Source organism: Sapajus apella, unplaced genomic scaffold, assembly GCF_009761245.1.
Source record: "Sapajus apella isolate SASKATOON/1434 unplaced genomic scaffold, GSC_monkey_1.0 scaffold1286, whole genome shotgun sequence".
NCBI classification, from domain to species: Eukaryota; Metazoa; Chordata; class Mammalia; order Primates; family Cebidae; genus Sapajus; species Sapajus apella.
The window spans coordinates 2,532-14,419 of NW_022438212.1; the positions used below are offsets into that span (position 1 = coordinate 2,532).

Here is an 11,888-nt window from a genome sequence, read left to right on the forward strand (position 1 = left end):
TCCCTTAAGCCAAAACCTAACCCAGAGCAAGGCCCTGACTCTCCTGAATTCTATGAAGGCCAACAGGGGTGAGGAAGCTGTAGAAGAAAAGTTGGGGCCGAGTGTGGTGACTCATGCCTGTAATCCCAGCACTTTAGGAGGCTGAGGTGGGTGACTCATGGATGATTCTGGGAAGTTTGAGACTTCAGTGGACGAAGGAACTGCAGGTATAGCAGAACTACCAAGAGAACTAGAATTAGAAGTTCAGCCCAAAAATGGGAGTGAATTGCTCAACCCATGATCAAACTTGAATGAATGAGCAATGTCTTCTCATAACTGAGCAAAAAAGTCAGCTTCTTCCGATGGGATGTACTCCTGGTGAAGATACTCTGAACATTGTTGAAACAACAGCAAAAGATATAGATTACTACACAAAAACCTAGTTCATAAAGTAGCAGCAGGGTTTGAGAAGGTTGACTCTAATTTCAAAAAAAGTTCTGCTATGTGGAAAATGCTATCAAACAGCATCACATGCTGCAGTGAAGTTGGAAGTCAATTGATGCTGCAAACTTCACTATTGTCTTATTTTAAGAAATTGCCACAGCCATCTCAACCTTCAGGATCAGTCGGCAGCCACCAACATTGAGGCAAGGCCCTCCACTAACGAAAATATAATGACTTACTGAAAACTCAGATAATCATTAATATTTTTAATCAATAAAGTACTTTTAATTTAAGGTATCTACACTGTTTTTGTAGATGTAATAGGAGGCACACTTAAGAGACTACAGAGGCTGGGCACGATGGCTCACACCTCTAATCTCAGCACTTTGAAGGCTGAGGTGGGTGGATCATTTGAGGTCAGGAGTTCAAGACCAGCCTGACCAACATGGTAAAATCCCATCTTAACTAAAATACAAAAATTAGCCAGGGGTGATGGTGCATGCTTGTTATCCCAGCTACTTGGGAGGCTGGGGCAGGAGAATCACTCGAACCCAGCAGGTAGAGTTTGCAGTGAGCCGAGATAGCACCACTGCACTCCAGCCTGGTCAACAGAGCGAGACTCTCTCTCAACAATAAATAAATAATAAGAGACTACAGAATAGTGTAAACATAACTTTTTTTTTAAAGGCAGGGTCTCACTAAAAGAGGCTAGAATGCAGTGGCCTGATCACAGCTCACTGTAACCTTGAACACCTGGGCTCAGGTGATCCACTTGCCTCAGCTTCATGAGTAGCTGGGACTGTAGGTGTGTGCCACCACATCCGGATAATTTTTTTTATTTTTAATTTTTTAGAAAGAGTCTTGCTGTATTTCCCCAGTCTAGTCTCAAACTCCTGGCCTCAAGCTATCCCCCTGCATTTACCTTCTAAGCGCTGGGATTACAGGCACATTGTGTCCCGCCTAAACATAACTTTTATTATTTTACTTTTACTTATTTATTTACATTTTGAGACAGAACCTCATTCTGTTGCCCAGACTGGAGTGTAGTGGCACAATCTCGGATCTCTGTAACTTTTGCCTCCTGGGTTCAAGAGATTCTCCTGCCTCAGCCTCCTGAGTAGCTGGTGTTACAGGTGCACACCACCACGCCTGGCTAATTTTTGTATCTTTATAGAGACTGAGCTGGTCTTGAACTCCTGACCTCAGGTGATTCGCCCGCCTTGGCCTCTCAAAATGCTGGGATTACAGGCATAAACCACTGCACCGGACCCTAAACATAACTTTTATATGCACTGGGAAACCCAAAAATCTGTGTGACTCCCTTTATTGCAACATTCACTTTATTGCAGTGGTCTGAAACTGAATCTGCAATATATTTGAGGTGTGCCTATATACAATAGCATTTCTATTTTTTTCTTTTCTTTCTTTTTTTTTTTTTTTTAATAGAGACAGAATCTCACTTACTGTCCAGGTTAGTCTCAAACCCCTGGTCTCAAGTGATCTTCCTGCCTCGGCTTCTCAAAGTGTTGTGATTACAGGCATGAGCCAGTGCACCTGGCCAGCATTTCTATATGATAACAGTCATTTATTAAAATATTATTAAAATAAGCCTGGGCGTGGTGGTTCATGCCTGTAATCCCAGCACTTTGGGATGCTAAGCCTGGTGGATCACTTGAGTCCAGTAGTTCAAGACCAGCCTGGCCAAAATGGTGAAACCCCGTTTCCACTAAAAACACAAAAATTAGCTAACCGTGGTGGCACACGCCTGTAATCCCAGCTACTCAGGAGGCTGAGGCAGGAGAATCACTTGAACCCAGGAGGTGGAGGTTGCAGTGAGCCAAGATTGTGCCACTGCACTCCAGCCTGTGTGACAGAGTGAGACTTCATCTCAAAAAAAAAAAAAGAAAGAAAGAAAGAAAGAAAACACAGATAAAATAAAGATATTTTCAGACATACAAAGGCTGAGAGGGTTCGTCACCAACAGAACTGCACTACATAAAATATCAAATAATTTTCTCACACTGGAGGAAAATGATAACAGATGAAAATCTGGATTGACAGAAAGAAACAAAGAGCATAGGAAATGAAAAGTACATAGATAAGCATATAAGACTTTTATTGCTATTGAAATCTCTGTAAGCATAAGTCACTGTTTAAACAAACACAGCAACAAACTAGAAAGAGAAGGAAACTTCCTCAACTTGACTATGAGCAACTATGGAAACCCCAACATAGAGGATTAAACTGTGTCCTCAGAAATATATGTTCAAGTCCTGACTTCCGGTACCTGTAAATCTGGTCTCATTTGGAAATGGGTCTTTTCAGATGTTATCAAATTACAGCAAGATCATTCTGGGTTAGCAGGGGCCCTACATCTAAGGACTGAGATATTTATATGAGAAAAGGGAGGGTCTATTAGTCCTTTGTCCCACTGCTATAAACAACTACCTGAAGGCTGGGTGCTGTGGCTCACACCTGTAATCCCAGCACTGGGTGGCCGAGGCAGGTGGATCACGAGGTCAGGAGTTCAAGACCAACTAGGCCAACATGGTGAAACCCCATCTTTACTAAAACTACAAAAATTAGCCAGGCACAGTGGCAGGCACAAGTAATCCCAGCTACTCGGGTGGCCAAGGCAGAATGTTTTTATTTATTTAAAAAAAATAAAATATAAATAAAATAAATTTGGCTCATGACTGGGGCTCCCTATGACCTATAAGACCAAGAACAACTCCGTTTCTACATTCAAAGCTCTTCACAGTCTTCCCCAAACTCCTTCCACCTCTCCTCCCTATCTTTTATTATAGTTAGAGCCACTTGATTGATTTCCTGTTCTCCAAGCAGGCCAGTCACCTTTTTTGTTCAGACTTCTCCCTCTGCCTGGAATGTTCTTCTTCCCTTCCTCCCTGGGCAACTTCCCCCCATCTTCCAAGACCCAATGCAGAGGATGGGTTCACTTCAGGGTCCTCCCAGTACCTAGAATCCAGTCTGTCATTTTGGTGAATAATTAATAATTATTATTATTTAATAATTAATCAGATCAAGGATATCTTCCCAGAGTATCCAACATAGACTCTCCCACCACCCGGCCCGCCTGCTCCCTGCACATCTCCTCCCTGCTATGTTGGAACTTCTTGAAGTGAGGCTTCATTTCTTTCTTTTCTTTTTTTTTTTTTTTTTTTGAGCCTCACTCTGTCACAAAGGCCGGAGTGCAGTGGTGCAATCTCGGCTCACTGCAACCTCCGCCTCCCGGGTTCCAGCAATTCTCCTGCCTCAGCCTCCCGAGTAGCTGAGACTACAGGCGCCTGCCACCACACCTGGCTAGTAGAGACGGGGTGTCTTCACCGTGCTAGGCTGGTCTTGAACTCCTGACCTCAGGTGATTCACCCCCGTCAGGCTCCCAAAGTGCTGGGATTACAGGCGTGAGCCACCGCGCCTGGCTGCGTTTCTTTTCTTTTTTTAGAGGAGTCAGGCTGGAGTGTAGTGGCACGATAGCTCACTGCAGCCTCAAACTCCTGGGCTTAAGTGTACCTCCTGCCTTGGCCTCCTGAGTAGCTAGGACTGCAGGCGTGCACCACCACGCTGGGCTATTTTTTTTTTTTTTTTTGTAGAGACGGGGTCTTGTTACATTGCCCAGGCTGGTCTCCAACTCCTAGCCTCAAGCGATCCTTCCACCTTGACCTCCCAAAGTGCTGGGATTACAGCTGTGAGCCACCGCGCCTGGCACAGGCTTTATTTCTTATGCTCCTTCCCTTTTCTTCAATGCCTTTTTAGCTCTGCACCTGGCCCGTAGAGGTGCTCAATACGTGTTTGTTGAATGAATGAATGAATGAATGAGCGAACGTGCCATTTTCACCTTATACATCTTATGAACCCGCCAAACCCGGGCCTGATGTCATAGCCTCTAACCTTGGCCTGAGTCTCCAGTACCGCCGGGACACCACCCTCCCCTACCCAAGCCCCGCCCCCTTCCCCACCGGGGGTTCCTCCCGCCACCCACCCCCCCCCCACCCACACCCCCCCACCCACACACCCCCACCCACACAACCCCCCAACGCCAGACCCTTTCCCCGCCCACTTCCCCTCCTCCACCCAGCCCCGGGGCTGCTCAGCCTGCTGCTTTGCCGGGGGCGTCCCCGCCCACAGCCAGGATTGGAAGACGGAGGCAACGCCCACCCCGCCTGGCGGCCTCCTGTTGGCGCGGCCGCCGGCAGGGGCGGGGACAGAGCCGGGCGGCAGTTGGGGCCATCCCGGCTAGAAAATCACAGCCCCGTGGCTGGCGCGACCCTGACCGCACGGCCAGGCAGAGGTGAGTACGCGGTGGCCGGACGGGCGGGACATGCGCTGAGGACTCCGAGAACCGTCAGAACCGTCGCACGCGTTCACGTCCGCGTCCCCAAGGGCTGCGCTCAGCCAAGCGCAGTGCCCGGAGCTCGGAGCCGGCCCGGCCTGGGGGACCCTGCTGGCCGAGGAGGTCGTCAGTCCCGTCTTGTCTTCCAGATCCGGAAGACGAGGCTTCCCGACAAGGAACCGCCCAACATGGCCTCGGAGGTGAGTGGACCTCGGGGATGCCGGTCCTTCCAGTCTCCAAATGAGACGGTGGGGTGCCAGACCTGCTTCGGGCCACCCCGCTGGGAATCGCCCTCCAGGAAGCCTGCACCCCCAGCCCTCCCCGGCGCATCTGCTGGAGCTCAGCAGTCACCTTTACCGGGACTCACCAGTGTCCCCAGGCAGCCCTTGTGGCAAACTCACCAACCCACACTACTAGGAGTAGAGTGGCTCTGCCTTTACCTTGCAGTGATGCCTGCCTGGCCAGGAAAAGTGCTCCCACGCCTGCAGCCGCCAACCTTTCATGCCTTCTTTCCAAGTATCCTTCCGTTAGGCTCCACCCCCCACCACACCCCTTCTCCTGCTACAGCAATTGTCCCTGTTTATAGAATAAGGCTTAGCACCTAAAGTGTTCTTGTCCTTGACTGTGGCATGTGGAAGGAGCCAGGCAAGGGGGGAACCTCACCCTGCGGCTCTGGCAACCCAGTTGCCTGGTCCCTTCCTGTCTCACTGGACCCTGCTCCTCAGGGTCAGCGGCTCCTGGCTCTCTTCCTGACCAGAGATTCCGGAGTCCCAGGCATAGGTTTCCTTCCTTGGGCCTCAGTTGATATATCTGGCAATGGGGGTAATAATAGCTGTTGGCCTGCCTCTGTAAGGAACTGGATCGTGAGGCCATTGCATTGGACCCTTCAAGTGAAAGGGGCTGTTTGCCTGATGCTTGATGAGGGGAACCCTGGGAATCAGGAAGTCTGGGTTCCAGCCCCTTCTGGCCCTTATTAGCTAGCAATTCACTCCCTCTTTCTCAGAGCCCTGCAAGCTTCTGGGTCATGGGGGAGGGCATGGGGGAAGGGCCTGGACTTTGGAGCCAGACAGACTTGTTTTCTGTACCAGTCACTTGAGCCCTCTGAACCGCTTTCCTCATTTGTGAAATAGGGGTAATATTGCCCACCTCATAAAAGGGCATAATAACATATGCTGAATCCCTAACACAGGGCTGAGCAACAGTAGATGCTCAATAAATCATGGCTAACCACAACAGTACTGCTATTTCTACTTGGGGAGACCAAGGCGGGAGCATTGCTGGAGCCCAGGAAATCCATACCAACCTGGGCAACATAGTGAGACCCTGTCTCTACAAAAAAGTTTTGAAAATTACCGAGGCGTGGTGGCATACACCTGTAATCTCATGGGAAGCAGAGGTAGGAGGATCATTTGAGCCCTCGATTTTAAGGCCGCAGTGAAGATGATCTCTCCACTGCACTCCAGCCCAGGCAACAGAGCGAGATCCAGTCTCACAAAAAAAGTAAGAAAGAAAACCCGCCAGACATGGTGGCTCACACCTGCAATCCCAGCACTTTGGGAGGCTGAAGAGGCCAAATCATCTGAGGTCAGGAGTTTGAAACTGGCCTTGCCAACATGGTGAAACCAGTCTCTACTAAAAATACAAAAATTAGCTGGGCATGGTGGCAGATGCCTGTAGTCCAGCTACTTGGGAGGCAGAGGTAGGAGAATCACTTGAGCCCCGGAGGCGGAGGTTGCAGTAAGCAGAGATCATGCCACTGCACTCCAGCCTGGGTGACAGAGCGAGACTCCATCTCAAACACACACACACACACACACACACACACACACACACACACACACAAACTAAAACTGATACTTCCCATGTACGTTCAACCTTGACTGTTGCTCATTCAACCCAGCCTAACTCAGTGCCCCATCCCCTGGCCCTGAAGTGACCATTCTGGCCCAGATGTGTCTTGGCTTGGAGTAACACCTTCTGCTACCACACTGGGCCTCCCCTCTCCTCAGTACCCAAGGGGAGGCACCTCACTCTGATCTCCCCAAGGGGTCCTATTCTGTCTGCCAGTAAGGGTCGGAGCTTGGTCCTAGAGCAGAGTGGTTTTCCCGCCAACCAGCCCAGCACTCCAGGTGACCTCAGCTTGCCCCAGGCCTTCCTGTAGGATGGCACTATTTGGTTTGGCTGCAGCCCCGCTTATTAAGTAGTTGTTATTACTAACAACCAGGCAGGGTGGCCCAGGAGCCTCCTGGGAGAGGTGGTGCCAGGCTCCCAGCTGAGGGGCAGGCTGGCTCCAATTATGACTGGCTGGCCCCAGTGATCAGGACCAGGGCCCCTCGTGGCACTTTGCTGGAGATCTAGGCTTGGTGGGGCAGCTGTGGGGTAAGGGGCAGGACCAGCTCACAAGACCGGGTCGGGGTGGAGGCTGCCTCTGCAGGGCAGAGTCCTTTGGCAGCCAGGGTTGTTGGGCATGGAGGGGCCAGCTCACAGCTCAGGAACAGAGCACTGTAGAGGTCTCTGGAATGCACTCAAGAACTAGGAGTGGAGCTGAAGCACATCCTGTCCCCTGCCAGCCCTCCCCTAGTAACAGCTGACATTTCCCAAGTCCTACCTGAGCACCAGGCACCGTGTTATGTATGCAATTTACAAATGTTGTCTGATTGAACACTCACAACAAGGCTATCATAGGTAGTATTATTATCCTTATCTTATTTTTTTTTTTATTTTTTTAAGATGAAAGCTCACTTTTGTCTCCCAGGCTGGAGAGCAATGGCATAATCTCGGTTCACTGCAACCTCCGCCCCCTAGGTTCAAGCCAGTTCTCCTGCCTCAGCCTCCCAAGTAGCTGGGACTACAGGCACCTGCCACCACACCTGGCTAATTTTTGTATTTTCAGTAGATACGGGGTTTCACCATGTTGGCCAGGCTTGTCTCAAACTCCTGACATCAGGTAATCCGCCTGCCTCAGCCTCCCAAAGTGCTGGGATTGCAGGTTATAAACCGTACCCAGCCTTTTTTTTTTTCCTTTTTCAGAAAGTGTCTTGCCCTGTTACCCAGGCTGGCATGCAATGGCTCCACCTCTGCTCACTGCAACCTCTGCCTCCAGGGTTTTAGCGATTCTCCTGCTTCAGACTCCCAAGTAGCTGAGACTACAGCTGCCCGTCACCATGCCTAGCTAATTTTTGTATTTTTAGTAGAGACTGGGTTTCACCATGTTGGCCAGTCTGGTCTCAAACTCTTGACCTCAACTGATCCACCTGCCTCGGCCTCCCAACCCTGAGGTTTAATAATAGGCCCCAGGCCAGGTGGCAAACAGGGGTCTGGGGCATTTCAGGGGGATAGAGGAGGACATATGTCCCCATTGGCCACTGTAGACTCCCTTCCACAAAAAGGACACCAGTGCAGTGACATACCCACCTCCACTCCACCCTTTCCTCAGTCCTTGGCACTCTGGGCACTAGGACTGTTCCCCAGGTGCTCTGTACCCCCTCCCCAATCTGTCCCATGCCCTGGCCTCTGCCCTCTTTCAAAACATAGATATGCCGGCGCCTTGGTTCATGCCTGTAATCCCAGCACATTGGGAAGCTGAGGCTGGAGGATTGCTTGAGCCCAGGAGTTCAAGACAGCCTGGACAACATAGTGAGACCCTGTCTCTACAAAATTTTTTTTTTAATTTAATCTGGGTGTGGTGGCGCATGCCTGTAGTTCCAAATACTGGGGAGGCGGAGGTGGGAGGATTGGTTGAGCCCAGGAGTTTGAGGCTGCAGTGAGCTATGATGGTGCCACTGCACTCTAGCCTGAGTGAGACCCTGTCTCTAAAAAAGAACCTTAAAAATAAAGTTTAAAGAACAAAAAGGGTTGGGCACTGTGGCACATGCCTGTAATTCCAGCATTTTGGGAGGTTGAGGCAGGTGGATCACCTGAGGTCAGGAGTTTGAGACCAGGCTGGCCAACATGGTAAAACCACTTCTCCACTAAAAATACAAAAATCAGCCGTGTGTGGTGGCATGCGCTTGTAATCCCAGCTACTTGGGAGGCTGAGGCAGGAGAATCGACTTGAACCTGGGAGTCAGAGGCTGCAGTGAGTCAAGATTGTGCCACTGCACTCCAGCCTGGGCAACAGAGGGAGGCTCTGTCACAAAAAAGAACAAAACGTAGATGCCTACATACCATCCTCTTCCCTTGGCTCCTGGGGAGCAAGGCATCACCCAGCGACCTCCTAGAAGGGCAGTAACAAGGGAGGGTGTCAGGGTGCTCTTCAGAGCCCAGGGACTGGTAGGAATTGGGATCTTATTTCAGCTCCAGGCTGTGAGGGAGAGAGTTGCAGGGCACTCAAACTTAGTGGAGACCCTCAATGCCTCTGTGCTTGTTCCTGCAGCAAAAGTTCAGGACACCAGAGCCAAGCCCAGAGGCCCTGGTAGAACAGCGGTGAAGAGCATGGGTTCTGACTTCAGACTGCTGTGCTGCAGCCCTGGCTTTCCCATCCTGGGTGAGGGCAGGCTGGATGCCTCTCTGTGCCTCAGTTTTTCCCTCTCCATAGTGGAACTGTATTGGTGCCTACCCCAGATGGTTGTGTCAGCAATTAAGATGGCACCCGGCACCTTGGTCAGTGGCAGGAAAGGTTCCAGACGTTTTGCTGTGGTCCCAGGGGTGTCTTGGGCCCTGCCACCATCTCCTTGGAGTGGTGCCATGTGGTGGGAAAGAACCCCAACTTCAAGGCCAGACACAGTGGCTCATGCCTGTAATCCCAGCACTTTCAGAGGCCGAGGTGGGAGGATCACCTGAGATCAGGAGTTCAAGACCAGGCTGGCCAACATGGTGAAACCCTGTCTCTACTAATAATACAAAAATTAGCCGGGTGTGATGGTGAGCACCTGTATCCCAGCAACTGGGGAGGCAGAGGCAGGAGAATCTCTTGAACCCAGGAGGTGGAGGTTGTAGTAAGCTGTGATTGTGCCACTGCACTCCAGCCTGACCAATGGAGCAAGACTCCGCCTCAAAAAAAAAAAAAACCCAAATTTTGGTGTCCAGTCACGTTCCCACACTCACCCCCAGGGTGACCCTGGCAAGGTCTCAGCCTCCTTGTCTGCCCAGTTAGAATGATCTGATGCCCCGCTACCATCAGCCTTGATAAGTTTCCCGAGAATTCTTTGCAAGAGGCACTGTTCTTGGGGGTGGAGAAGAGACTAATTGTTTCTTCTTTCCTGGCCAGAGCAGGAAGCTGTGAGGTGGCCGTTCTGTGAGCACAGTGGACTCCCTCATGGAGAAGTTCAATGCGTCCATCGCCTATGACTGGCACCTGTGGGAGGTGGATATTCAAGGCAGCAAAGCCTACAGCAGGAGCCTAGAGAAGGCAGGGCTCCTCGCCAAGGCCGAGGTGGACCAGATACTCCATGGCCTAGACAAGGTACTCACCTCAGCCCAAGCCCCACCCAAGGCCCCTCCCTGTGGCCCCAGGCTCCCACCAAATCCCTGAGCAAATAGTGCAGTGTTGTCTGTCTGTGGTTTCACGTTGAACTAATTGTGTACTCAAGTGCTATTTAACTGTGTGCCTTGATGACTGCCTCTCTCCATCCTTTAATGACCTCGGTGGCCCACATGGCTCATGGGTGAAGGTGTGCTGGGCTTGAGATGCCCCCTCCCAGGGTGTGCTTCCAGGACTCTCACAGGGACAGTCAGTCATCAGGGATCGGGTGGGACCAGGGCAGGGGCTCTCTTGGCTGCTGATACCTGCTCACCTGACCCACGGCATTGCTGTCACCTGCTATAGGTGGCTGAGGAGTGGGCCCAGGGCACCTTCAAACTCAACCCCAATGATGAGGACATCCACACAGCCAAGTAGCGCTGCCTGAAGGCATGACCCCTGCAGCGCCACCGCTCTCCTGGCCTCCCTTCTCTACCCGGCCCTGGGCCACTTTGAGCATTAGCACATCATTCTGTTTACTTCGCCACTGGCAGACAGCAGCCAAGACCTCAGGACATGGGTCAGGTGCAGTGGCTCATGCCTATAATCCTAGCCTTTGGGAGGCTGAGGTGGGAGGATTGCTTGAGGCCAGGAGTTAGAGACCAGCCTGGGCAACATAACGAGGTTCCATAACTACAAGAAATTACAAAAAAAATAAAAAGAACAAAAGACCTCAGCAGAAATGGCAAGAGATTTGGGCAGGTCCCAGGACCCTGGGGTAGGGAGGGAGGTTGGCAGGGCTGATGAACCCTGCCCTTCTTGGGTTGACCCCTCTGGACACATAGACCATGACCCTGGGCCTCCCTTCACCTCCAGGAGCTCATTGGCGAAACTGCAGGGAAGCCAAACACAGGTCATACAGCTGGAATGACCAGGTGCCTCTTGCCCTTCCACTCCCTGCTCCATGCTGTCCCAAACTTGGGGAGCCCAGGGGGCAGTTAGAGCTCAGCAGGGTCCTGGATCCCCAGGGAAGCAGCATGTCGGCCTCCCTGAGCACCACCTCCTCCTCACACAGGTGGTCACGGACCTCAGGCTGTGGATGCGGCTGACCTGCTCCACATTCTCGGGCCTCCTCTGGGAGTTCATCAGGACCATGGTGGATCAGGCAGAGGCATGAGTCTCCCAGGGACAGCCAGGGGGCAGAGGGAGGTGTGGTGGCAGCCTGAACAGCAGACCTAGGTGGCAGGGGTGAACAGGGTGGGGGTACCAGGTCCCGGGGGACAGGGGTATCCCAGAACTCCAGGATCAAGGCAGAGCAGCCAAGAGTGGGGCATTTCCTGCAGGCTCCGATACTCCCATGCCAGTCTAGCTCAGCAGGCAGGAGAGACTCACCCTTTGTGGGCGGGTGTGGTGTCATGACTATAATCCCAGCACTCTGGGAGACCGAGGCAGGTGGATCACCTGAGGTCATGAGTTTGAGACCAGCCTGGCCAACATGGTGACACCCCGTCTCTATTAAAAATACAAAAATTAGCCAGGAGTAGTGGTATGTACCTGTAATTCCTGCTACTTGGGAGGCTGAGGCAGGAGAAATCGGCTGAACCCGGGAGGCAGAGGTTGCAGTGAGCCAAGATTGCCCCAATGCACTCCAGTCTGGGCATCAGAGTGAGACTCTGTCTCAAAAACATTAAAGTGAAAGAAAACTCACCCTTT

General features: G+C 51.5%; 1 long non-coding RNA gene across 1 annotated transcript; it reads left to right on the plus strand.

Annotated features, from left to right (window-relative positions):
* The first annotated feature begins 4,660 nt into the window (after positions 1 to 4,660).
* On the plus strand, positions 4,661 to 10,631 carry LOC116546736. Its single transcript, XR_004266819.1, has 3 exons — positions 4,661 to 4,974; positions 9,984 to 10,178; positions 10,542 to 10,631. It is a non-coding gene; the product is annotated as an uncharacterized LOC116546736 (long non-coding RNA).
* Positions 10,632 to 11,888: the final 1,257 nt, after the last annotated feature.